At 40.2% G+C, this 23,211-nt stretch overlaps 1 long non-coding RNA gene across 1 annotated transcript; it reads right to left on the bottom strand.

The window, feature by feature from the left end:
- Positions 1–6,014: 6,014 nt before the first annotated feature.
- LOC120597576 (uncharacterized) lies at positions 6,015–18,287 on the bottom strand. The gene is made up of 3 exons (XR_005651417.1): positions 18,257–18,287; positions 9,473–9,623; positions 6,015–6,689 (listed from the first exon to the last, which is right to left on the bottom strand). It is a non-coding gene; the product is annotated as an uncharacterized LOC120597576 (long non-coding RNA).
- Between the last annotated feature and the right edge of the window lie 4,924 nt (positions 18,288–23,211).

The following is a 23,211-nucleotide window of genomic DNA, read 5'->3' as shown; positions in this document are numbered from 1 at the left end:
TATCATTAGAGCACATTCTGCCATTGACCAGTCTGGACTCAAAGTAACGTTTCCAGACCCAAGTGTAGTTGGGAAAATGCTGGGCTGCATTAAAGGCTCTGCTCCTCTGGTGCTTGCTCCGTGACCTTAGGCAGGTTGTTTTCCCTCTCTGGGCTTCCATTTCCTAACCTGTTACCAAAACATGATAACTTCTAGCCACATATATATGTTGTTCAAAATTAAGTGAAGATGCTTTCTGAAATGTATCACGTGACAAAAATTCAAGGGCTTAGCATTGTCAAATCTAGTGTTTGACTCTTTAGTATATGGATAACTTTGATTAAAAATTAAAACTTTTTAAAATGGTGTGTTGATAGGGATTTTACAGTTTAGTTAAAATATTTGGGAATGATTAGAGAAAAATACATAGAAAACTAATCAAAGCAATTATTAATGCTGGGAAAAATAAAAAGAAGTACAAGAAGAGAGAGACCACTTGCACAATATCACACAGCATGAGTAGCAGAGTCAGGCTCATATCTAGACCTCCTGATTCCTGTCTCCTCTGAAGAGCACTTCCTCGAAAACAGTTTTAACAAAACTGAAGCTTATTCTTCATGGTATGTTACTGAGCTTATGTAGACACCATTGTGTAACGAATCTTTTAATTGTAGCAAGATTTGGCTTCCTGGATATCTGCTTCAGAAGAGCATGTGGTGAGCTTTCTGGAGATGCCCAGTCAACGTTCACTAAACCCAAACCTCCAAATCATTCACCAGGAAGATCTAAAACAACATAAATAAAACTAATTGGTATTGCTTTGTCTCACCACTTCGTGAGATGCATGAGAATCCCTAGGTAGAGTATACCTGTGTCATGGGTAAAATCCCAAATCATTTTGTGAAGTTTGTTATTGTTCCAACAGCTATAAGATCCAACATCCGCATGTACCAACGTCTCTTTGTAGTTTCACTTCCTGGATCTTTTTTGCTTGATTTGGTAGTCCTGTCTTTGTCACCTTGAAAAAAGTCCCACATCCTATAGAATTTCAATTTTCTCTATACGTTTGTTTGTTTGTTTATTTGTTTGTTTGTTTGTTTTTAAGTAAGAGTCACCGTGGGTATTAGAAGAAACCAGTGGTTCTCAACCGCTGGTTTTGCCCACACCCCCGGGGACATATGGCAATGCCTGGAGACATTTCTGGTTATCACAATTGGGGTAGGGTGCTACTGGCATCTAGTGGGGTAGAAGCCAGGGCTGCTGCTAAACATCCTATGGTGCACAAAGCAACCCCTCTCAACACAGAATTATCTGGTCCAAAATGTCAATACTGCTGCTGTTGAGAAATCCTGGGCTAGACTCTTTGGCTACAAATGACAGGAACCCAATTTCAATTTGCTTAAGCAAAAGAAGAAGAAAATAATAATACAAGTTGGAAGGATATTATCATTGCTTTAAAAAAAACTAAGAGCTCAAAAACAAAACCTCAGGATAGATACACTTTGGCAACTAGAATAAGTAATTCGACTACCAACTAGACTACCTCTCCTTTCTCTCTTCCTTCTGTTATTCTTTCTATGTGACACAGGACTAGCCACCCAAGCTCTAAGCTCATATCCTCCCTGCTTCACAACCAGAGAGGAAAAGGTCCTTTCCTTTCCCACATGCACTATTGAAAATCCCAGAGAAGGATTCTGGTTGGTCAAGCTTGGGTCACATACTCATCCCTTAAACCAATGACTAAGGTCACAGAGATGAAGTACTATACAATGATTTGCCTAGTCTGTGCCACATGCCCACCCCTGTGACCAGAGGGATGAATTCTGTTTCCTGAAGTGGGGGAAAGGGTTCTAGATGGACACAAACAATAGCCACCATAGCATAGAATAATAGAGAAGGTGTGCACTTAGAGTCAAATATCTGGATGCTATTCTTGGCTCTGCCTCTAACTTGCTGTGTGCCCTTGGACAAGTCTCTTTCCCTTTCTGGGCATATTTCTCACCTGTACAATGAAAGGATGGACCAGAAGTGGAACAGCTCTCCCATCTCTAACACCTGATAACTTGATTGGCTGCTAAGTATTAGTCATCACCCCCATAATGACATTTGAAAATACTTGCTTTTAGATTGCTGGTTTGGGTATAATATGTTCTAGAAATATCTAGTAATTTTTCATATTTAGTTTAGTTTTCAGATCTTTCCTAACTTTTTATGATAATGAAAACAGCATCAAATAAAATGCTTTAGCATCTATTCATATTTTCAAAATGGACCACATACTTCTTTGTATTTCTCAATTATTTCATAACATTCATCCCTGCAGGGAAAATTTGTAGACCCACAAACACCACTAATACATTGGTTTTTCTTTTTAAAAAATAAGTTATTACTGATTAACTTCAGAAGGACTAAATAAATGAATTAAATATGCTTTGAACTTGGCATATAAATTTTACCAGAAGCCTTACTGTAAAATATATAATCAAAAGAAACAGATGGTATTGAGAAATCCCCAACAATGTGGAATAAAGGCAATATTTCATTCAACAAATATTTCCTGAGTACCCACTATGTGCAGACACTAATCAATGATCTGCCCCTACGTAACTTACATTCTAGTGACTGAAGAAAGATTTCTTAGATCCTAGTCCACCATCACCAGATGAAGTCCATATTTCTCAATCCCTTGCCAACCCTTCCAGCTCCAAGAGAACTCCCATTCACACACCCTGCACCTCACCAAACAGAACTTCAGAATTGGTAAAACTCTGGGTACCGCCTTAGGTAGTATCTTCTTCCTATCCAGCAGATTTAGTGCTGCCCTCCTTTGTGCCCCCAGAACATCATACAGATGTTTGCCACTCAGCACCTCTCACTATATATCAGACTTATTTGTTTATGCCACTGCTTTCCTTGTTGAACTATAAATTTCTCTTGGGAAAAGACAAGTTCTTATTTACCTGAGGATTTTCAGAGTCTGACGATCACCCGTCCCCTCCCCCACACATACACACCTCAAACCTGCTCTTTTTCCTCTTCTCAGTGAGTGGCACCCCTGTCCTCCCAGTGGCTCAGGCTAGAAACCTGGGCATCATCCTCAGTGAATTCCACTACCTCACCTCCCATATCCAACCACAGCTGGTCACACCTGTTTCTGTACCCCACTTGGCCTTGCTCAATCTTGCCCCATCCCTGGGTAGCTCATTATTCAGAGTTCACCTTAATCTTGACCACTTCTTAGAAGCCTGCCTTGATTCTTGCCCCTCCAAATGGGGCGGTGTCTATTTTCAGAGTAGTTTAGGTCTCCTGTGCTTCCTAGTTTATATGGCAAATGTTCTTCCTTCTTATTAGACTCTGAGCTCAAACAGGGAAAGTTCTCATTTATGACTGCATCCCCAGCTCCTTAGATTATTGTCTGAGATGTGATAATTCATCACTAATGACTTAAATAAAAGCAGGAACAAACTCATTTAGACTCAATGAGCCTGGATTCTACTCAGATCTGCCATTAATTGAGTTGGGTCACTATACACTTAACTTCTCCAAGCCTCAATATTCTCATCTGTGAAGTGGTCTTAATTCCTGCCCAGTCTATCTTCAGAGTTAAACATAAGGAGCAAATGTGATAATAAATGTGAAAGCTATTTATAACCTCTAAGTTGTTTTACATGTGTAAGGAGTTATTTCTAAATGTTTCAGGGTTGAATTTTCTTTTTTGTTTTTGTTTTTATTTTCTCAGAGTTACTTCAGATATAATTAGGTATTGCTCCTACTTGTGAATTTCCTGTAGGTGCAGAATCCAAGAAGGGAAATGTTGCTGCTATTCATCTCTGAGAATAGTTAGCAGTTAAATGTTTTTATTTTAAAATGGTTCATTTTCTTTGATGCTATATTGGAATGTGTACTGGAGGCACTACTGGAAATAACCTAAGTTCCACTTAAGCAACCAATACAAAACTGATATAAATTTTAAAAATTAACCATTTATAATATTGGCATAAGAGGAAAGAACTAACAACTTAGAACAAAATAGGGGGAAAAAGAAATTCAAAGCAACCTTAGATTCACTTTTATACCTCTTAATTTGCAACTATCAATGCTGTTGAAGTAATGAAAAAACAGTAAGCACAAACACCGTTTTTGGAAGAAACTGTTCACTTCATAGGAAAGGAAATTGATACTATACACACAAAGCCAAAAATTAATTCTACTCTTAGAAGTCATCTTAAGGGAAGAATTCAACAGATTAAAAAGGCTTTGTGTACAAAAACATATAGTATTAGTCATAAATAATGGAAAAGTACAAACTACAACAGTGGAGAAATAGCTTGGTAAAGTATGTTGCATCCACTTGATGAAATGCTTTACAGCTGTTAAAAGAAATTGTTACGGTGCATGGCCATGGTGCTCTTAGTCCCGTTCATAAAATCCCTGTGAGTCCTGTTGGATAGCTGCTTCATGATGAGGAGAAGACCAAGCTCTCAGAACAGATCCTTCCTCAAGTGTTCAAGCAAGTCAAGGCCAAATTCTCCAAGACTTTCCCAATGAAAGTGTTCAGCTTAAGCCAGAGCCCTCAAGATACCATATGACAGTGGGTTGGCAGGAGGTGGTATGGGTACTTGAACATTGCAGAAGGTAATACATTCACAAGAGGTGGAAGGAGACTGGCCTTGAAGGAGACTGTGGACATTTAGAGCATAGCTAGGTCTCCTGCAGTCAGCTCCAAGCCAAAATTAAGAGGATGGCCAGACCCCTTGGCGAGGAGTCAAGAGTATTCAAAGAGCCTAGGAGGGCCTTTAACTCTGTACTCCATGTAACTGTAAGAAGGCCCTGATGAACTGTGCTTGCCAGTATTCATATGCTTATGTAGCACACTTTCCTTGAACTGGACTGATCCTGGGACTTGCTTGTAACCAAAGAATATGGCAGAAGTGATGCTTCATGCCTTCTAAAGCTAGGTCAGAAAAATGCTTCTATCTTCGTCTTTTGGAACACTATCTGAGAGCCCTGGGGTACCATGTAAGAAGACTTGTGACTGCTATTCTGGAGAAGCCATGTGTGCACACTCTGGCCGACAGTCCCAGCAAAAGCTCTGTCTTCCAGCCATTCCCACTAAAGCATCACACATATGAACAAAGCTGTCTTGTATCCTCCAGACAAGTCAATCCACGAGATGAATACCAAGTGACCTCAGTCAATGCCACCTGGAGCAAAAGAATCACTCAGCTGCTCTTGGCCTAAATTTCTGACCCACAAAATTATGAGACATAATAAAATTATTGTTGTTTTAAGCCACTAAGTTTGGGGGTAATCAATATGCAACAAAACATAACCTGCATATTATCTTTGGAAGATACTTGAGAACAAATTCATAATTCTAGAAACAGGTAAGTAAAGGTAAAGAATTAAGCATTTATCCTGCCTTTCATTTATGAACTGTACTTCAGAGTAGCCATATAATGAGTTCAAGCTCTTCTTTATAGAAGAATTACAGCTAATAAATGAAGAATATCAGAATTAGAATATCACCATTTTGAAACTCTTGATGAAATAATAACACAAAACAATGTTCAATAACTGTTAAAATCATTAGACAAAAGGCCAGCAAGAAACATTATAATGGTTGGATCAGGCTGAAAACATCTCAACCCACTCATCAATATCTTCTTAATAAGCCAAGACGAGAGAAAACTAGACAGTATATACCCTCTGATGTGAGGCAACAAAAAGTACACAGCACCAACTCTGAAACTTTCTTGCCCTCAAATCAAACCTGAACGTGATAGCATTTCTAGATTTCATACCAGGAACCAGAGGAACATGTCAAATGATTCCCTGGGGATGTAATGAGCAAAATCCAAAACATGAAAAACTCAACAAGACAAACAACCAAGTTTCTTCAAAATACAATTTTTTTTTTTTTAATAAAAGAAGAAGGGGAACCTATTGACTAAAAGACACTTTGGAGATATATCAAGCAAATTCAATATACGGACTATCTCTGGATTCTCATTAAATGAACACTGACTGGCTATTTGACAATATTAAGAAATCATTTAAATTTTTTAGGTGTGATAGGATATTGTAATTATTTTAAAGAGGCTTTTTCTTTTAGAGATAAAAGATGCATTTATCCCAGATGCATCTGGCATTTCCTTCAAAATAATCCAGTGATAAGGGAATAGGAGTGAGTAGGGTGTAAATAAAGCCAGATTAGCCATATGTTGATATTATTAAAGCTAGGTGATAGAGATGTGGAGGTTTAATATATTAATATCTTTACTTTTTGTGTGTATATAGAGAGAATGTTATTTTTCATTTTAAAAAATTAAAAACAAATAGTTCTGGCCGAAAAAAAATGGGAGAGGTGTTTCTAGGGATGCATCTCTGAGTGATCTGAGTGCAAGAGAGTCTTTAACTCTCTCCCTCTCACCAAATCCCTCTGCACTTATAGGACTAGAAACCTAAAAAGACATCTGAAGTCACATTTTAAGGATGTATAATGGAGGGGAGTTTGCAGAGGGAACGAAATTATTAAGGATTATACTGTCACCACTCGACACAATGGGGATTGCTGCTTTTAACTGCTTTAAACAAGTCTTACTTCATACCAGAGCTTCAACTCAAGAAGGCGTCACCATGGGAAGTGGATCCTGCCCAGGAGGTCAAACCTTTCTTTCTGGCTGGGTCTTTGAGTATGCACTCCTTCCCTACACAGCAAGAGAATGGAGATGGTTCTTAGAATGCACTTGAAATTCTTTTTTCCTCTTCATGGTGTCCTTGCAGCCAGGCGTCTTGGAAGGCCAGGAATGAAGGCGCCTTTGGATAAAGTGGCTGTCCTGCCTGAGAGCCCGAGAGATCGGGTCAGATTTCTGCCTTTTCGAGGGTCTCTATTTCCTCCAGATGCAATGAGAAGCAGTATAGCATCGGGTGAACCGGTGGGCTCTGGACATAGCTGGTTCTGCAAGTCACCTTTTGCCTTATTGTATCCCTGAAAGCAAGATGGGTCACTAGCAGTTCTACTGGAGTCACCTGCAAAAATTCAGCCAGAGCTTGCACTCCTTCTGTTCTGCTCAAACTGACACCATCTGATCTGGAAATACGGCTTCAATATGGACTACCAGTTTCCATCAGTACTCAAAGGATACAGACTTCATCAATTTGGACTAAGTGTTCTTCCTTGAATAGCTTATCCAAGATACCTACCTGATGAAAGAAACAATTCTAGCTCTTTGTACATAGAAACTTTTTTATGATCTAAAAAAATGTATGTATGATAACTTCCAGCTCACATCGTTATTAAAATAAAAATATTAGAAAATGTATGTAAAGTGCTTGGCACAAGTCCTAGCATAGAGTCAGCTCTCATTAAATGATTGTTACTATTATTTGTTTCTCCATAAAATGTGGATTGGATCTAACGATTGGGTCCTCCTAATTCTAATGTTTGAGGAATCATTCATTTATACAAGTGTTTCTTGCCAAGCCTTATATTAGGTGCTGGTGCTAAGGTGGAGACATCCCTGACAAGGGAGGTGGGGGATAAACTCAGCATAGAAAGCCAAATCTCTGCATATACTCGAAATTACTCTTAAAATTCCTCCACCATTAACTGACCTCTCAATCATCTGCTCCTCCATTTAGAGGTGCTGCCAGAGGTACTGCTGGAGGGGACCTACATGGTCTGGGCCACGGAGTGATAGTGGCTGAGAGATCTTTCAGAACGTGGCATCTTGTCTTCTCTCAGGACTTGGAAGGTGAGGCCTTAAACTCCTCCACTCAGAGTACAGCTGTGCTCCCTCATTTGTCTTTTACCCGCAGCCCCAGTGTTGGACGAGGAAATGGAGAGCAGGCTTCAGTGGTCACCTTTCATCAAGTTCAGGGTCACCATGAAATGGCTACTGCACAGTGACCAGGGCATATGAGAAGTAGGCTCCCCATACCTCCTGTTCTCATCATTCCACACAATTGCACAGAGGACTTTCCATGAGAAAGATGTGGTGCTGAGCATTGGTAGGAGTGTAGTAAGCCAAAGGTGGCTGTCCCCAGTACTATATAGACACAGACCCCAGGCACAGTACAGTATGGTCGACAAGGCCACAGGAAGGCCCAGAGATGGGCTATGGGAGTCTGGGGGACAGGAAGAGTGTCCCCACCTTCCTGGAAGATGATATTAGACCTGACCCTTGAAGGGTAGAGAAGATCTGAGAGGCAAAACATTGGGGAAAGGGTACACCGACATGAGGAGACAGCATGAGATAAAGTCTAGAGGCAAGAAATATGGGCTGTGTCTGAGAAATAGCAGGTAGATCATCATATGGTTGGTTGAAGGAGGAGGTGAGGCTGGAGAGGTCAATGGGGCCAGGTGGCAAAGGGCCCTAAGATCCGGCCGAGGAGAGTGGACGTTATTATGTAGGCAGCAATAAAGGACTGGGGCTGGCCTTGGAAAGAGGACACCAGCCCCGTGTGAAGCTTTTCCCCCCAAACCTGCCCACACCCTCTCATGGGACCTTGCATAGCACCCTCCCTGGTATGGAAGGCCCCAATGATAAATCTTGCAGCCCCAAGATCAATCTTTTCCACAGTGGTTTCAGCTGCAACTTTAGGCTCATGAGAGGCAACCCTTCAGTTTCTCTACATAACTACCCTTCACCTGTGGAGAAACCACACCAAGACAGAGTAGGAGTGGTGAAGGAGATGAAGGCTGAATGGAGGAAAAAGGCTACTGACAAAGTGGCGGACTAAATAAGCTGAAAGCTCCCTGCTGCAAAATACCCCAAAATGCTGGATAATACGTGTTATAGTTACTTTAAACATATAGGAAATGTCACAGGAATGTAAGGCATTTCCAAGATCAGGCATTTCCGAAAAGCAGAGCAGGTGGAGAAGGGCTGCAGCAGTCTCACAGAGAAACTGTCAGGGTAGCAGTGGAACTGGGAGCTTGCCTTCCAAGCCCAAGGGACGATCCTTGGTAAGGATTGTGCTAGAAGGCTCCCTGGGAGTCTCACTCCATGTGTTTCTGAGCCCCAGGCTGCCCTCTGCTTACAGTGCTTGGAAAAGCCAGGAATATTTTGTCTAGGGTGACAACTGGTATGGTGGAAAGAGCTCCTGCCCTGGCTCTGTCTCTAACCTCCCACATTACTTCTTCTCTTCTCTAAGCCTCAATTTTATATTCTAAATGAAAAACAATGCTGCCACGACTGACCTCACAGAGTTACTGGGAAAATTCATTTATTCAATCAATAAACCTGTGTTGAGCAGATTGAACAGGGAGTGTGACAAGCGTTGGGGTATAAAGTTAAACAGAATAAAATTCCTGCCTAAATCACAAAAGTCCTATATATTAACTAGGGATAAAAAAGAAAGGCATCCCAAGACTGTAAGAGATTATACAGATCGTCATTAGTGGATATCTTTAATAGACTAGGATCTAATCCAAAAAGCGATGGGAATGGAATATTAACCAGGGTTGCTTTGAATCCAAATCCCTTACCTCTTAAGCATAAAGTTCAGAATTGCTCTCCTAATTCAATTTAAAGCCACTGGATATTCTCGCCATGGTATCCTCGTGCAGCATACAGGCTGTAGCTAAAATCGCAGGTGTGGATGAGACTGCCCAAAGAAACTCTGTAGAGTGACAAGAGCTGTAAGACAAGAACGAATTGAGAAGAACACTAACGCTTAAGGACCGAAGAGGAGGAGCCGACAAGGAGACAAGTTAAGAGTAGAATCAGGAAAATTGAGTGTTGTGTGTGCCAAAGGAATAGTACCAAAAGGAAAGCCTCCTCGACTGTCAAATGCAGCCAAGAGGTCAAGTCAGAAAAGGACTGAAAGGTTTTCAATGGGTTTGGCTCTTAGGGAGGGGTTCCTGGTGTCCTTAGGGAACCCTAAGTTGGGAACAAGAAGCACAGTATAGTAGGTTGAGGAGTAAACAGGCAGTGAAGAAGAAGAAATGGTGAGTACAGACTACTCTTTGAAGAAATCTGGATAAGATTGGTAAACCAGTTGAAAGGCAGATACAGGAAAGAAAGAAGATAATTGTTGGAACAAGGTCCTAGAGAGAGCTGGAGGGGATGGGTGAGGCAAATGGACAGATCTGCCTTGAAAAGAATGAGGGATGCTCTGAGAATGACATGAAAGGAACGATGTTGGATCTGGGGTAGGAAAGTGAGAAGACAGGAAAGGTCATTTTCATGGTCTCATTTGCTCCATGAAGTAGAACATACAGAGAGGGGTGAGGGAAACTAAAAATGTGGTATGAATAGTTGTTAAAAGTGAAAGGATGAGTAAAAAGATAGACAAGTGGCATGAAGAGCCTCGCTGAGACTAAAGACCTTGAATTTGTTGTTATGTGGTAGTGATTAGTTCATTCAGTCATTCACTAATTCACCCAATTTGGGTCACAACAATGATTCTTGGTTCCCCTTGGTAATATTAATTAGTTACTTAATTTTGGCCATACAGATACTTGTCAGGATCTCATATAACTCAGAGTTCCAAGTTGTCATCAAGGATATGATCACATGGACACACCTACTAAGTGATCTCATCCTTCACCACAGTTCCCACTACTGGGTGGATGCTGATGTCCTCCAAATCTCTAACTCCAGTCCAAAACTTTCCTTGAGCTTTACATCATCATACCCCCAACAGATACTGCAATCTCAACATATCCAAATCCATACTCATCATCTTCACCCTCGAACCTGCTCCAGAAGGGGAGATCTCCCCAAACAGTCTGTGTTTGATACAAAGGTATCAAGTTTCCTTTTCAATATCTACTTCCTTGCTTGGTTTTAAAAATACCATCTCCAAAGGCCTCCCCTTGAGATCAGGAATCATGACTTTCAGGGGTTACACACAGCCCTACCCACTTGTAAGCCCAAGAGAAATGTTTAAATATTACTTCTAGGCTCTCCCACCAGACTACACACCCACACCATGACTCACTATAGACCATTCCAATTGATCAACAATACTCAGGACTGGAAGTTTCCTCCTGACACAGCTAAGCCACCAGCTCAGGGGTCCTGCCAAAGAACTGACGTTGGTTCTTGAGATCAGGGAACAGAACAAACAGATCTAAATTCACAACATCACCTTATCTTGCCAACTATGTTCAACCTCCCAAGCCAAGCTACAGACACAATTGCACTGTAAAGCAAATTAGACCACAGCCCAGCTGGAATAGCAAATGGATTTCACCTTCCCTAATAGCTCCAATGAATTAATGATGGCTGCCTGAAGTTACAAAGGGTTGTGGAAACTTGACCAGTCTCATCAGGAATGTGTGTTGATCAGCTGGTCATGTCTTGCTGGTCATGTCTTCCACAGAGACAGACATGAGATGGGAAAGTAATACCAGTTATGAGAGAACTTCACATGTGAAAAAGATTCATTAGATGACAAGCCTCACATCAGACTACAATAAAAGTCTTCAAAGTCTTAACACTGGTGATGGAGACATAATTGTTTTATGTTAGTATGTTTATTCATTCATTTTGTTGTTGTTGTTCATTTAGAAATATTTATTGAATGTCTCCTATTTACTAGATTCTGGCCTAAGCACTAGGAGTACAGCTGTGGATAAGATAAATTCCCACTCTCACAGGGCTTTCAACCTAGTAGGATGTGTAATAAGAAAATGTTAGAGATAAGCACTATGCAGATAATTAAAGCAGGATGATGCGACTCAGATTATCTAGATGACTCTGTTTGACTGGGTGTCAGGGAAAGTTGTGAAATGATCTGGAGAAAGAACTCTCTTTCTCCAGGCACAGGGAACAGCTAATGCAAAAGCCTTAAGGCAGAATATAATGTGTGTTCAAGGAAGGGAAAGTAGGCTGGTGTAGCTGATGAGGAAGAGACTGGTTCAAAAAGATGCTGGAGAAGTAAACAGGAGCTACATCACAAGATAAGAAGTTTAGACTTTATTCTTGGTGTTTTGAAAAACCAATTAAGGGTCTTAAGTAGAAGAGTTGGCATGATCTGATTTATACTTTTAAATAATCACTCTGACCGCTGAGTGGAAAATATAAAGTAGTGGAACAAGACAGAGGCAGGGAGACCAGCTAAGAGAGGTGATGCTGATTGGGACTAAGGTAGTTACAGTGATGATAAAGAGAAGTTTCAAAATCTTGATTAGTTCTAGAGGGATATTTAACAGGATTTGGGTATAAAGTGTAACAAAATCAAGAAATTAAAGATATATCCAAGGTTTTAGGCCTGATAATCTGTGTGACTGGGTATTATTTACTGAAATAGAGAAGGCTGAGGAAAGAATAGAACCAAAAGTTTCCTTTGAGACAAGTCTGAGACACCTATTAAACATTCAAGTGGAGACACTCACTCTGAGGTTGCACATTTGTGGTCATAAGTTTAAAGTGAGACCAGTTGGTCTGGGTATGTGTTTTCTCCCATGAGGTTTATCTAATTGACTTCAGGTATGTAGTAGGCAGATCTGTAGGCTTAAATTGAGAGCAAATACAAAGGAAGAAGAGTAGAATAAGGGAATTGAGAGTGATTGAAAAGAGTAGTTATGATGATAAACAACAGAAATAAGCTTGTTAAGGAAGAAAGTGAGAACATGAGGGTAATGGCAGATAGTGAAAAAGGAGGATCAATAGATTAGGGAGAGCAATCCGCTTTACTCGGTTTAAAGATTTAAACATAAATCTCATCCAAATCGCATACAGAAACATGAGTAACGTTTGACCAGATATCTGGGCACCTCATGGCCCAGTCAAGTTGACACATAAAATTAACCATGACATTGCCCATATTTGCACTTTTATGATGGAATTTGGACCAAGCAGTAGTACTTTAGATATAACAGTTAATGAGAAAAGAAAGACTTAATCTCAGAGTGTTAACCGAAGATGAAATATCACAGCCCATAAGGAGCAAACTTTCCAAAGTCTGAACAGAGAAAGATTGTAGGAGAACAAAGACATCCACTCCCACAGTATTATACTCATGATGGAATCAAACGAACCTTCCCCTTAACAGGTCAGCCCCATAGTAACATTGCAAATAGCCACTGAGTGTCAGAAAGAAAAGAAATCCAACACATTGAATGTATTAGTCTGGATTTTGATGGGTTGTGCAGTATTGAATATAATTTGTAAAAAAAAAAAAATTTTGTTTTATTATTTATAAGGAGGCTATACCTAGTTTTTATTGGTACAAATTTAAATTACATTAAGCTAAAATATATTTAAGTCAATCCTGGGGGAGTCCATGAGATTTTTGTCCTTTTAAATGCATCCATCAGTTTGAGAAATATATACAAGTTTTGTGGCCCTTTTTAAGGGAATATATGTTTTAGATCATTCATCTGTAGAATTCATACATATTTTAGAGGTTTTTTTATAACAAACTGAAAAAAGTGTGTACTATGTGCTACACTGGATTTGGAAAATGCTGCACATCATTTCTCCTCTCAGATATATGCAAAACATTTTAGCAAATAAAAGCCTCTAAGAAATCCAACAGAAAAAGACGTTAAATGTTTCAGTCAGTATTTCTCAAGCTTATTTGAGCCAAGAATACTTCTATTGCAGCAACTATTACTATCCTGAGGCATAGCTTTCTTTGAAAAACACTCATCTATAATACTTTCTAGAATATGGATATTCTATTCAACATTTTTGTACTAAGGAACCCTCTAGCAGTCTAGCAAAGCCTATGGACACCTTAGAATAATGTATTTAAAACAAAATAGAAAGGATTTTATGTGCATAAAATAATAAAGGATTACAAATCAAACCAATTATATTGAATATAGTTTTCAAAATAATTTTGAAACAAATGTGAGTACCTGAAGGAGAGAGAGGGAGTAGGGGACAGAAAAAAAAATATTTAAAGAAGTAACGGCCTTGGAAAAAAAAAAAGAAAGAATGGCCAAGGACCACATACTGTATGATTCCATTTATATGAATTATCTAAAATAGGCAAATCTATAGAGACAAAAAGTAGATTAGTGGTGGTAGGGGTTGGAAGATGACAGGTAAAATGAGCAAGGCTTCCCTTTGGGACAATGAAAATCCTCTAAAATTGTGGTGATAATGTGCATCATCCACGTACATAATACACATTTAAGTGTATACTTTTAATTGGGTAATTATATGGTATATAAATTGTATTTCAATAAATCTGTTTTAAATATAATGGTCAAAATTTTTCCGATTATGTTAAAAACTATAAATGCACAATCCCAAACAGAAGAAACATGAAGAAAACTTCACCAAGTCACATCATAATCAAATTGCTCAAAACAAATGACAAAGAGAAAATCTTGAAAGCCATCTAAAAGACATATTATATGCCGTGCAAAAAAGATATAGATGACAGATGTTGTTGAAAGCAATGAAAGGTAGAAGACAGTAAAGCAAAATCTTTTACATACAAAAGAAAAAACTGTCCACCTAGAATTCTACAGTGAAATTATCTTTCAAAAACAAAAGCAACACAAGATAGCACTTCACACCCATTAGGATGGCCACTATCCAAAAAATAGAAAACAATAAGTGTTGACAAGGATATGGAGAAATTCTTGTCTTGCTGGTTGGGAATGTAAACTAATGCAACCACTATAGAAAAGTTTAGTGGCTCCTCTAAAATATTAAACATAAAATTACCATACGATTCAGTAATTCTATTTCTAGGTATACACCCAAAATAAATGAAAATAGGTGTTCAAACAAAAACCTATATACAGTCACCATAGTCAACTATAATGTATTGTATACTGAAAGATTTGTTAAGAGGGTAGATCTCATGTCACGTGTTCTTACCACAATAAATTATTTCTTCTTAAAAAACTTATATATGAATGTTCATAGTGGCACTATTCACAATACCAAAAAGGTAGGAACAACCCAAATGTCCATCAACTGATGAGTGGATAAAGGAAATATGGTATATCCATACAATGGAATATTATTTAGACACAAAAAGGAATAAAATACTGTAATACATTACAACATGTTGAACCTCAAAAACATTATGCTAAAAGAAACCAGTCATAAAGGACTACATGTTGTATGATTTCATTATTCCATATTCCATATTTGATTATAAAATATCCTGAATAGGCAAACCTGTAGAGACATAAAACAGATTAGTGGTTGCCAAAGGCTGGGGGAGGGGGAAATGGGAAGTGACTCCTTAATGGATATGGGGTTTCCTTTTAGGTTAATGAAAAAATATTCTGCAACCATAGTGGTGATGGTTCACAATATTGTGAGTGTACTAAAATGTGCCACTGAGTTGCACATTTTAAAATGGTTAAAATAGTGAATTTTATGTTTTGTATATTTTATCACAATTTAAATAACTGTAATGAGATATGCTGTACACCTATTTAAACGATTAAAATTTAAAAGACTAAAAGACAAATCATACCAAATGTTGCCAAGAATGTAGAGGAACTAGAACTCTCTACCATATATTGCTGGTGGGAATGTATGTTACAATCACTTTGGAAAATAGTTTAGTGGTTTCTTTAAAAATTTACCATACACCAACTACCATATGTTCCAGCCATTCTTTTCCTAGGTATTCCGAGAGAAATGAAAGCACATGTCCACACAAAGACTTGAACACTAATATTCATAGCAATTTTACTAAAACAGCAAAAAAACTGGAAACAACCAAAGGCCATCAACAGATGAATGAATAAATAATTGCGGTATATCATACAATGGACTACTACTCACAATATAAAAAGATTGAGTTATTAATGCATGCAACAATCTGAAAGAATCTCCAAAGAATTCTACTGCGTGATAAGAAACCAGACAAAAATGAGTGCATACTGTATGATTCCATTTATATAAAATTTTAGGAAATGTAAATTAAGCTATAGTGACAAAAGCAGATCAGTGATTGCTTGGTGACTGACTAGGTGATGGGGTGGGTTGGTGGGAAGGGACGGTGGGGAGAGGTTTCACCAGGACACAAGGAAACTTGTGGGTAAGGGATATATTTATTATGATGATTGTAGTAAAGGCTTCACAGGCCAAAACTTATAAAATCATACACTTTAAATATGTGAAGTTTATTGTATTTTAATTGTATCTCAGAAGCTCTTAGAAACATTTTTAAAGTATATGTGATAAGAGATGTTTAGGGAAGAAAATATAAATAAAGCTTATATTTTCTACTAGATTGTGACGTTATAATTTTTGTCTAAAAAATTTAAATTTTGTTCCAAAAGCTGAATATGTTTAAAAAATTGACTAAGCATTCCAATTGCTCTATCAATGGCTGCACTGGTCAGAATGGACTAGATTAAACTACAGTAGCAAACGACCAAATCTGAGTGGGTTAATAGCACCAAGGTTTCTTTCTCACTCATTCTACACATCCATAACAGCTAATAGGGAGTTATTTTCACGTTAGTCTCCCTGAGACCCAGGCCAATAAAATTCCGGCATCCTGGAATGTGGCCTCCTCGGTAATGTAGCTGAAGAAGAGAGAACTAAGGAGTCAAGCATCTGTAATTCAATGCTCCAGCCAACAAGTGCCAACGTCACTTCAAATCTCATTTATTGGCCAAAAGTAATCTTGTGAATATGTTTTACTTCAAGGAAAGAGGAGTGAATGCCCCCATGTACCCATAAGAGGAGTGAATGCCCCCATGTACCCATAAGTATTAATAATCACAATTATCGGTGAAACTAAAAATGATTTCCACACCAACATATGACACAAAAATTGAAACCAAATGTACTCAAAGAATGTGAACTATTAGTGAGCCAGAGGTTCTACCTAGGAAAGGTGGGAGAACTGTAACTCCAACCACACTTAGAAGTCACCTGTTCTCTTAATATGTTCTCTGAACAGAGAACCAGAGTTACAGATAACCCAAGGACAGCTGGGTAGCAATTCTATTCGACTTTTTAAGTCTCTTAGCTGCCTAGAAATCAGCTCTTTCACACTTTCTATACATACAATCAAATAACTCATTCAGTATCTAAACCCATCAAGTGGGGCCTACACTCAAGAGGTCTAAACAAAGTGCTATGGGAACAAAAAAGAGGGAGCAATGAATTTTTAAAAAATGTTTTAAACTCTGATCTAGCCACTTTTTTGTGCTTTAGATATATGAATATGGGTCCCCAACTTGCCAACTCTGCCATTTACCAGCTCCATGGCCATAGGTAAATCCTTTTACCTTTCTGAGGCTCAGTTTCCTCACCTGTAAAATGGGGATAATAAGGCTTACCTCCCAGGATTGTTAAGAGAACAAAACTGAGATCACGTCTATGGAAATGCTTTGTAAACTGTAAAGTTTTGTGTAGGTCCAAGTTATCATCACCATCACCATCATCACGGCTGTCTTGCGCCGTCTAGAAGAGGAGCCGCAGGGCTGGGGAAGGCCCAGAGGAGTGAGGGGGTCGCAGTCTAACCCTGAGCTTCTGCTGGAATCGGGGCCTCTAATTAACTCTTCCTGGCAGCAGTTCCTTGCTGGACATGTTTGCCTACCAGCAAAAAGCCAGGAGAGGCTTCCAGGGGCCGCCCACTGGCCCTGACACACTGGGGAGGAATGATGATTCATCAGCCCTCTAACAGCCTCGCTGACAGGCCTCTTGGCCCATCCCCTGGCAGAGACTGTAGAGGGCTGGCAAGGGTGTTGTGGGGCCATTAGGTTTTTCAGGAGAGAAGGAAGGAAAGAAGGGAAAGGCAAGACAAAGAAAAGAAAGGTACAAAAAGGCAAAAGAAAGAAATGAAGAATAAGAAAGAACATGGTTACCAGGGGCTGAGGGTTCTGGGAAATGAGAAGCGGACATTCAGTGAGTTTAGCTTCAGTTTTGCAAGATGAAAAAGTTCTGGAGACTGGCTGCACAACGATGTGAATATATTTAACACTACTGAACTGTACCCTTAAAAATGGTTAAGAGGGTAAATTTTACGTTGTTTTTTTATCATAATTAAAAAGAGAATTTAAAAGAATTTTAAAAAGTGAATAAATGAAAAAGGAGAGAGAAAAGGATGAGAGGAAGAAGGAATAGGAGAGTGGGAGTAAGGAGGGACGCGGAAGTAGGGAAGGAGGAAGGCAGAGATGGAGGAAGGAAGAAAGAGAGGAAGAGAAGTATGTAAGGAGAGATGGAAGAGAGGAAAAAGTAAGGAGGGAGGAATGGGAGGAAGGAGAGAGGAATGGGAGGAAGAAGGGAGGAATGAGAAGGATAGAGGAAAAACACAAACAAAGATGAAGAGAAAAGGGAAGAAATGAAGATTTAAAGAAGGAAAAGAAAGCCTTTCAGCAGATTACCTGAAAGCTGACCCGCCTGGTTTCTCCACCAGGGTTGGGGGGGATGGGGGAGGGATGGGGGCGGGGTGCCCCAGGCGGAAGACTGTGCGTGACGTAATCGCGCCACGCCGCCTTCCTGCCTTCCAGTCCCCTGCGTCCTGGCGTTGTGCAATCGTGGACCTTACGGGGAGCTGGCACCACTGGCGGCTACCGCTCTCCTTGGGTGGCTGCGAGTCCCTTAGCCTTTGGCCTTCTGCCCGGCCAGCGCTGGCGGCGGCGGCGGCTGCAGCAGGGCGATAATTGCCCAGAGACGCAACACTTATCTGGGCCGGTTGTGCAAGGCGCGCAGGAGGGAGGGCCCCCGGCGGCGGCTCTCACGCCTCAGCAGCCAGGCATGCGGGTGGGGGTTCCAGGGGGCGCCTCCGGGTGTTCCCGCCGAAGACGCTGCCCGCTCCGCGGGAAAGAGCCATCGCGTGATGGCATGATGGTGGCTGAGGGAAGACCTCGGTTCCTAGCTCGGCTCTGCCACCTGCCAGGGTGTGTGATGGACAAGTCCCTTTGCTTTTGGACTCCAGGTCCCTCTTCACTAGGAGTAAAATCATTACCTCTCGTGGTTGTGAGGATTAGAAATAATGCAGGTGAGGCGTAGAGCAGTAACCAAGCTCACGTGAGGTACCGGGTGAGTGATGGCCATCATTCTTGGCCACCCCAAGAGCTCATGCTAAAAATATATGTGCTAGGCTTGCCCACCTGGCCCACACACTCCCAAGCAAGACCTGTGTTCAAGTTTTGTCTGCCACTGACTTGTTGGATGACTTTGGGGAATTTGCCTTTTCTCTCTGGTCTTCAATTTCATCTTAAATTGGGTGATGAAGTCCCTACCTCACCAGTCTGGTGGGAGGATTAAATGAGATGACCCTTGAGAAAATGTGAGGGACATAGCCCTATCAGCCTCTGCCAACCACTGTCCTTGAAAAATTCCTTCTGTGGTTTCCATGACAACAGACTACAGGTTTTCTTCCTGCCTCTCCATATACTTCTCACTCTCTGAAGACTATTCTCTTACATATTCCTTAGGAGTTGGTGTCCCTTGGGGCTTTCTCTTAGGCACCCCTCCATTCCTTGGTGAGGGGTGACTTGGTGACTGCATCCTTTCCAAAACTTCAGGTCCCAGCAGCCACGTGCAGCCCAGACCTATCTTCTGAGGATCCAAATACTTAGATGACACCCACTCGGGATGGGTCCCACAGAAACCTCATATTTAACATGTTCCAAGCTGAACACATCATCTTCCTATCCCAAAACCATAGGACAGTGTCTAGGTTCTCCAACCTCCCTAGATCAAAGAGAATCCTAAGAGCCATTCTTAAGGTTTCTCTATTATCTGATCACGAAGTCCTGTCTTTCCTACCTCTTCAATGTCTCTCAGTCTGTCTTTTCTGTTCCCACTGTCACTATCCTAGTCTTGGCCACTGCCATACTGCTCACTTGGGGTACTGCAACAGCCTGCTAACTTGTCACTCTGTCTCCAGTCTTGCCCCCTTAAATCCATTGTCTACACTGAAACCAGAATAACTTTCCTTAAACAGTTTTATCGTGCCACTCCATATGTTACTTGCCAGCCTTCCAGACTCTTAACTATATGGAACGTATTTCTGTTCTCAGAGTGCCATGCCTCTGGGCCTTCTCACATGCTGTTCCCTCTGTCTGGAACACTTCTAGCCTCTCTTTGGCTCGCTTCTACTTGTTCTACAGATTCCCACCTAGACACTTCCTCTGCATAGCTTTCTCTGACCTCCCTAACCCTTAATAGGCACTCCTATTTGCTCTTAAAGTGGGACTACGTGAACACTTATCACATGGTGAATTTGTTTTTATTCAAACCATACGAAATTCCTAAAAAGCAAAAGGAGATGTGTGTCAAGATCTTGTGATTCGTCCATGTCCTTCAACCCATCAATTCCTCTTTTGAGACATTTAATAATACCTTAAAGATGTACTCCAATATTTAAGGACACTGATGCTCATCAGAGTGAAAAACACAAACAACCAAAAGGTCCAATAAGAGATTGGTTAAATAAATATTATACCCATATAATGGAATACTATGCAGTCATTAAAAATGTAGGAAAGTATGTAATATAAAGGAAAAACATTCATGATATAATGTTAAGTGAGAAAAGAAGGTTGTAAAATGTTAGATATGTCCTGAATGGATCCAATTTTTTAAGTTAAGATTCACATAGAAAAAAGTATCTGGAAGGACATATGCCAAAATGTTAATAGTGTCATCTCTAGGTAAAGGAATTATGGAAAATTTCAATTTTCTTCATTTTGCTCATTTCTCCCATAATCCTGTATTTGCTCTCAAATTATGTGATTTATTAAAATAAAATAAATGATTGTTGACTGATTGGATATTTTTATCCAGAGGCCAGAGCCAACCTGGCTGGTATAGTTGGGCCTTTTGGAGCTCCTCACCAATTTGAGCAAGGAGGGGCCTAAGCACCAGAACAAAATGCCTCTCAGCTGTGCCCAAAACAAATACATAGCAATGTCAGCAGGAAAGAAGAAACAGTTGCTATTTGGGTAGACATGGTTACTGGATGAATTTTCATTCATTGAAGAGATTTGCTTGGGAATTTCTAGACTGGTGGTATTCAGTGACACCTTGGAGATGTTCAAATTCTACCCTTTTTGAAATCGGGAAACTGACACCTCAAAGGTGATTGGCAACTTGCCAAACTTGCCAGATCGTACAGGAAGGTATTGGCAGGGCTGGAATTTGCACATGTTTCCTCACTCCTTTATCCCTACTCATTCCAATATATGTTCCCACTCCATCCCCAGCAACTGACCCCAAGACTCTCTGCACACGCACACGCAAACACAGGCAACCTGCAAGATTTCCATCCAAAGTTCATTCACCCAGAAGGCAGATCACTCCTGAATTTACTTAACTTTTTAGCATGGGGATCTCATACTAATCCTTGAGAAGTTGACCTACCTGAATCCCCCACCTAGCTCTGTTCTAAAGAATATCCAACTGTAACAATTATATTCCATACTCCACTGTTTTCCATAGAGAGCTTTCTCTGTGGCAAGCACTTTTCCATAAAGCATTCACTTTTTTTATTTTTACATTTTTTATTTTATTCTCCCAATAGCTCTACAATGTAGGCATTATAGCAGGTCCTCAACGTCATGTTATTTAACCTCATTTCATTCAATATTGAGATACCTTAGGAACTTAATTCTCATTTATATCAATTAGGCTATGTAAAATTGGTTTCATTATACATCATTTCACTTAAAGTCACAGAACCTATGGGTGATGTTAAGTGAGGGCTTACTGTACTGTGCTTTTTCCCTCAAAGAAAATTGTGATTCAAGGAGGTTAAATAACTTCCTCAAGGTCACAGACGTAAGTGCCACAGCCAGGATTCAAACTCCCACTCTCGGTAGACCCTGCCCTGTACCAGTGTGGACCTGTTTGTTTCCCTGGTCTACATTGCCGCACCAAAGCAGATGTCTCTTTTTATAGTATGCTGAGAGGCATTTTTGAGATTCACAGGAAGTCTGAGCTAAAAGAAAACTTAGAGGTCCTCATTTCACATTTTGTTTCATTCATCAAACAAACCATGTTGTACAGAGTGGTTTACACCGTGAACTGTGGACAGAGGACCTAAACTTAAAACCTGTGTCACTTACTACTTGTGTGACTTTGAGCAAGTTACTTAAACATTCTATGCCTCAAATTCATCATCTGCGGAGCGTGGATAATAATAATTCATAGAATTGTTACAAAGATTGAAAGAATTACAACATTAAGGTACATAAAAGTGCTTGGCACACATCATCATTACTATACTATTATTACTACTAATAAGAGTTTATGATGCACCAGGTGTTATATAGTGACTGGGAAAACAAAGATGACATAGACATTGTCCTCTCTTCAGAGTACTCATGGAATGAAAGGAGAGTGCAGAAACCATATATAATTACAATGTAATAATGTGGTAAATTCAATAACATAGATATGCATGGACACTCCGAAAGTGGACGTGACTTATCCAAGAGAGCAGCAAAGTCAGGACTTGAGGCCAAATATCCTGAGCCTCTTTCTAGCCCACCTTATGGATTGGGAGTTTACCCATGGCACATATATGTGTGACCCAAAATCTTTTCACACTTCACCAAAAAAAGGTTCCCAAGGCCATGGCTATCTCAGCCGAAGATGTTACTTATGTGTAGAGATAATCGGTAAACATTTGCTGAATGAGTTGATGATTCAAAGGCATTGGTGAGAAGACAACCAACCTTCCCCTCGGCTCTCACCTCCTCAACATGCAGACATAAAGCTGTGGCATACAGCAAAGCAGTGATGAGCCCTGGGGGACAGCTGGCCACCCTCTCTTCATCCTCGAAAGAGGTGGTTCATTGGGGCACCACCATTCACTGGCTCCTTTGCCACAGCTGTTTCTCAAGCCCTCAAGGGAAACATTTAGCTCACTCAATGTAATCATTTCCATAATTATATATTACTTATATGTAACCAACTCTGTAGAGAGGAAGGTGAATCAGCCCTAACCCCTGCCCTCGGGGAGCTTGCATTCCAGTAGAAGAAATAAACCATGACTAATTGATATCCTGCAAGGCAGAAAGTGCTGAGGGCCCCAAGAAAGGGATGAACCAAAGACAACTGGAATTCACATAATAAGAGCCTAACAAATAGCGTGGCAGGCTGAATAATGGCCCCAAAGATGTCCATGTCCTAATCTCTAGAACCTGGGAGTGCTAGTTTATATAGCAAAGGGTCTTTGCAGGTGTGAATAAATTGAGGATCTTGATATGCAGAGATGATCCTGGATTATCTGGGTAGGCCCTAAATGTAATTATAAGTATCTTTATAAGAAGGAGATTTGACTACAGAGAAATGAGGATGGAAGCAAGAGGGTAGAATAATTCCAGGA

This window comes from Pteropus medius, unplaced genomic scaffold (assembly GCF_902729225.1).
Source record: "Pteropus medius unplaced genomic scaffold, Ma_sr-lr_union100, whole genome shotgun sequence".
Classification (NCBI taxonomy): Eukaryota; Metazoa; Chordata; class Mammalia; order Chiroptera; family Pteropodidae; genus Pteropus; species Pteropus medius.
The sequence above is the reverse complement of the archived record's forward strand: the minus strand, read 5'-3'. Positions and strand labels throughout refer to the sequence as shown.